This window comes from Carya illinoinensis, chromosome 14, assembly GCF_018687715.1.
Source record: "Carya illinoinensis cultivar Pawnee chromosome 14, C.illinoinensisPawnee_v1, whole genome shotgun sequence".
Classification (NCBI taxonomy): Eukaryota; Viridiplantae; Streptophyta; class Magnoliopsida; order Fagales; family Juglandaceae; genus Carya; species Carya illinoinensis.
In genome coordinates, this window is record NC_056765.1 from 1,789,835 (window position 1) to 1,795,834 (window position 6,000).

Sequence of the window (6,000 nt, forward strand, 5' to 3'; positions counted from 1 at the left end):
CCCAACGCAACCTTGGAACACCACACCATCTCGCCATCGGGTAGCGCCACTACCATAGCCTTCGGCAACGGTTCCGTGACCAAGTTACACACCCGAGCAAACGTGGAAGACACAAACGATCGTGAAGCACCAGAATCAAACAAAGTACAAGCATAAAACTCATACAAACGAACTCTTCCTGAACCAAACACACAACCCATGAAATCCAAAAAAACACAACGAAGAAACCAAAAGCACCAAAAGCTAAATCCAACTTAAAAAATTAAATTAATCCATACCTGTGATTACTCCAGCATCATGGGTCGCTGGTGCCTCATCATCCACCTCTCCGGGTGTGACTGCATAAACTCGGGCTTGCACTGCTTGTCTCGGGTTGGTTCTTCCACCGTGTCTACCTCCACGGCTTCCTTGAACTCTGACGGGGCAATCCCGAGCAATATGTCCCACTTGGCCACACCGATAACACTGGGGTCCGCTACTCGTGCGACACTCGCCCTCATGAGCTCTATTACAAGCTCCACAAACAGGCATACGTCCTCCCATGCGAACACTTGAGGTGGATGCTTGAGATCGAGTTCCGGTCCGCTGAACAAACTTCTGAGGCGAACCCGAGCTGCTTCCTTCACCAGAAAAACTCCGCCTCTTATGGCCTGGAGGGGAGCCCATACACAGATTATTTTCCCGCTCTACAAGGGTGGCCACATCCACTAACTCCTGAAAAGTGGATATTCGAAGGCTGACCACCATACGGCGTATATCAGGGCGTAGCCCTTCCTGAAAACGATCTGCTCGCATCTCCTCAGTGGCAACAAGATGAGGAGCAAATCGCTCAAGTTCTATAAACCTCCGGACGTATTGTTCCACTGTTGCGCCCCCTTGGACCAGATTGGAGAACTCTCTTGCCTTTTGCTTCCTTACTGATGCGGGAAAGAAGCGGTCATTGAACTCCTTCTTAAAACGCTGCCAGGTCACCGCAGCGAAAGATCCCAGTTCAGATTCCAACATCACCCTCTTGGTATCCCACCAATCAGAAGCGATACCTTGCAAGAGATAGCTGGCGTAGAGAACTTGCTGTGCCTCAGTGCACCCACACACCTCAAAAGTCTTCTCCAGATCTTTGATCCATTTTCCAGCCTGAAGTGGATCCTCATTCCCAGAGAAGTGTGGAGTCCTATGCGCCAAGAAGCGCTCATAGGTGCATCCGGCTTGCACCATGCTACTGGACCCTCCTTGATACATCCAAGGCCCTCCCTGATATGGCCAGGGACCTCCTGGTTGTGGCCAATACCCTCCTTGTTGCGGACAAGGCTCTCCTGACGGTGGGTAGGGCCCTCCTGATGGTGGACAAGGCCCTCCCGATGGTGGCCAAGGACCCCCTTGTGGTGGCCAAGGTCCTTGTGGTGGCCAAAGCCCTGCCTGTTGAGACCTCGCACTCTGTTGCATAAACTCCGTCATCTGCCGAATTGCTTCGGCTATGGAGTCATCCCTGGAGGTATTATCCTGTGGTTCCTGAGTATTTTTCTTTGGTCTCCCTGGTCTCCCCATATTCCTGTCACAACGTTACTCTTGACCCTCCTTTAAGAAAACAAATAAAACCATCATAAAACCAACAAAACAAAAACAGCACTACGCAGCAAGAAATAAAAGAAACCAGCATGCCAAAACATGACTAAATAAACAAAAACAAACAAACAAGCTCACACAAATAAAACAAATAACATAACAATACTTAACATAATTTTTTTTTTAAAACACAACTTTAAAAACATTCTGGTACTACCTACGGGACATGTGGTTTTACCCAGAGCCAAACCGCTCTGATACCACCTGTGACGCCCCCAAATCCCCACGCCCAAACACGGGAAAATTGAGACGTCCGGATGGTGACAACCCGGGTCACCATCCCCTCGACGGGTGCCGAGTGTGTGCAAGGCAACAGATGTGTACAGATAAACAGCAAGCGGATAAAGAAGGTCATAACTAAGTACCAGAATTTCTTTTCTTAACTTAATACAAGCTGTTTAAAACATACATAGATAAATATTACAAAACACGAATACAGTTTTAAACAAATATAAAGATAGTATCAGCAACCCGGCGGAGCCGTATCCTCGGGCTCAGCCTCCTCCTCGTCGCCCTCTAACTCTGCACCAAAAGCTACGGAACCACGAATGGTACCGCAGGTAAGTAAACCCAAACACTACCAGATAAAAACACATATAACTCAAACAAGATGCATGAAACATGCCCAATGCACAAAGCCCAAAAACACCAGTTTTCCACACACGCCAAAAACCCATTTGGCCCAAAAACATATCCTTTCCGAAAAACACGCCAAAAGCCACATTTGGCCGCCAAAAGTCCATTTGGCCCAATATCTCGCCGGAAGTCCATCCGGCCCAAAACCTCGCCAGAAGTCCATCTGGCCCACGCCAAAAGTCCCATTTGGCCTCATAAACCATTATCCAATTTTAACCGTATACGCCATGACCTCCCCTAGGGGTCATCCGCACACCCTGGCTCCAGTGTCACACCGCAGAGTACCACCACGCATGTGACACCTAACGAGCGATGCCCAGTTCCGCGCCTCCCGCGCGTGCGTAGCCAAGCATCCTCTAGCCCTCGCCAGCGAAGGGCCACGGAGTCGGTGAGTAGGGCGATGCCCGGTTCCATGCCCGGCACGTTCGTAGCCAAGCATCCCCTAGCCCCGCTCCCGTCATCTCTCTCGACAACTCAGGGGACATCACTCAGTTTATTCCGCTCCCGAGTGACCAGAGGAGCTCCACCGAGATAATAACCCATCCCGGCTTGGGCTCGTGATACACACGCACCCGTAAAACCAGTCACGCCAATACACAGGCTTTTCACACAGTCCCACAAACACACGTGCATGCACCATGAAATGCCAAATCAATGCATAATAAAATAACCAACCAACATAAATCAATAAAACAGACAACTCCGTCCTCCATCCATCCGACCCCCGAAACTCCTCGGACTCAGTCCGGAATCAACAACCAACAACAGTAAATAAATGAATGAGCAATATATATTAAAATCTGAAAATAGGGTTTGAAAAATACTTACAGCGCTATATGGCAATTTTAGAAAACAAGCGGCGTTGCAAACGGCTGAAAAACAGCAACGTCACAGTGAAAATTCACTGTGGCCGTGGGTCTGAAAAACCCACTTTTGAACGCGGACAAACTAGGACACGGGATTGATAGGGAATGGTCTAGAGGTGGTTGTGAAGCTATTGGAAGTGACGGACGGCCGTGGGTGGCGGCGGAATGGCCGAAAATGGCAAATCGGAAAACAAGCTCGTGGGAGCTGCTCCGGTGGTCGTTGGAGGCCGGAAATGGGTGGGTTAGGACAGCAAGAGGCTGGTGATGAAGTGGTGAAGAAATGGTGGCCGGAGGTGGAGCGACGGCGGCGGATCGGAGTGAAATCCGTGCGCCCTTTGGAAGCTTTTTCCGGCCAAATGGCCGGCCGGTTGGGGGTGGGTTTTGGAGGGGTGGTGCACCGGAGGGAGAGGAAGAGAATGGGACCGGTGGGGGTCCGGTTGGTGGCCGGACGGCGGCGGTAGGGTAGAGAGAAGGTGGCGCCGGCGTGAGGGAGAGGGAGGAGAGAGAGAGAGAGAGAGAGCTCGGGGGGGGTCCGAATCGGGGAGAGAGGAGAGAGAAAAAGAAAAAGAAGAAAAAGAAAAGAAGGAAAAAGGAAAAGAAGGGAAAAAGAAAAAAAAAAAGGAAAAAAGAGAAAAAGGGAAAAAGATGTGAAAAGAGATGAGGTCCAATCCTCACTCCGGGAAAACGAAACAAACCGCCAAAAAGATTAAAACCACTAAACAACTTAAAGAAATAAAACACAACCTCAAATAAATTAAATTAAAACCCAATTTTAAAAACGCAAATACATTAAAATAAAATAACTAGTATATTAATTAAATAAAAACAAATACTTCAGCGAAAATACACTTAAAGGTGGGTCATCACACTTTTCTTTTTCTTTCGTTTTCTCATGAGCCAAACAATCAAAACCACAACAGACCTTTTATTAAAAAAAAAACCACCACAGACCATGCTCCACAACAGGAACTCATTTCATTTTTCTTTACCCAACATTGGGATTATTTTTTCCTTTGTTTCTCATGAGCCAAACAACAAAACCACAACAGATTCTATTCAAATACAGAGAAAAAACCCACACGGATGTATTCGAAAAAATAAATATTTCTTTACAATGCCTTACGTTTTCCATCGTTCCCTAACTTCTCATGCCTCTCCAACATCACCTTCTCATCCTCTTACATCCCATCTCGTTGTTTCAATCGACACCTAGAAATTATCGTAAAAGACAACCACAAACTTTCTATTATTTTGTTCAGACTCGAAAGTGTCTTGAACTTTTGGATGAAGGAGACAGAGAGGTAGATATAAGTAGAATTGGAGAATCAAAAGGAGAGGGAGTAGAGGGCGCCAATGGGGACGACAAACGGGCTCCTCCACGACCTTGAAGACACAAATGAGGAGGTAGGCAATAGAGGAGCAGAAGGCCATGTCAATCATGGTGAGCGAGATTGGGAATGTACTTGTTGTAGACAAAGACTCTGAAGCCGAAGGCAATCCATATCGTCACATACAGGTAAAAGATAATATGGTTTTACTTTGGGCGACTAGGGTTGTAGAAGTGAAGATAAGATGCTTATATACAGGCGGGTTGAAATAAAATGAAAACTTGTTAACTAGTCGGGTTGGAGATCTGATCATATCATAATTCGATAAAAATACGGACCGAGTCAAGCCATTTTAATCGGGCTCATCGGATTGATGGGTCATATGCACAGTCCTAGCTAGAGTAGGTAGTTTTCACTAATTTTTGGCTGAATAGGTAGTTTTCATGCATTAAAATCTTAATTGGAGACTGCATGCGTTGAAATTTTGAATCCAAGTACATGTCTAATTACGAATTAGGAGGAAGAGAGCCGTGCTGCACGAGACGGCTCCGATGAGAGCAAAAAGGTAAGTTTATTTATTTTTATTTTTTTAATTATATATATTTTTAAAAATTATAATATCATCCAAAAAATACTTTTTTAATTATTAAATAAAAATAAATTATCGAGACCAATCAGGACAACTCTGATCTCGTGAGCAACAGCACAGTATTTCCGTTGAGAGAGATCATCAGCCTGAATTAATGCAATCGTACTACTCTTCCTTAACCGATTGAAATGAACTAATCGAGCAGAATTAATGCAACGGCACCTTTTCTTCTTCTTCTTCTTCTTCTTTTTTTATTGTCGATACATGTTTAATTAGCACTCGATTTTTTGTTTAAAATAAATTATATTTTTAAAATAAAATTTTATAAGTATTATTATATTTTTTTTAAAAAAATTCTTTATTAATTTAAGACATAATTGTAAAAATAATCATCTGAACTGCGTAACCAAATAAGGCCTAAATGATCTCGATAATATGCTAGTTTTGCATGATAAAATTGATTTATTATATTTTAAAGTTGACGTGTAGAGCATATTATTCACATTATTTAAATAGTAAAATTTAATTTGAAACAATCAAATTTTAAAATTTATCTTTCAAATAAAATTATATCATATAAATATTTTATTAAAACTATGCCCTACACATCGATTTGATAATAAAAAAATTTCAATAATATTACCTCGTGATTTTATGTATTGGGACCTGATAAGGCAATCATAGCAGCACGTACTCAAGGCAAACCTATAGCAGATTGCACCCAAGGCAAAGCAGGTGTGCTACCTTCCAAACCCTAATATCATCTATGTGCTACCTGCTACTTCCATGATTCTCCCTTCTGAAAATACCCACCCAATGATCACAAGATTGAAAGCCAATGTCCAATGTGAAATGATGGAACTCTTCCCTGGCCTCCTACCAAACACTCTGACTTTCTTACGGTTTCTTCCTCATTCGAGAATCCTGAAGAACCCGTGTCCTATACAAATGTTGCTAA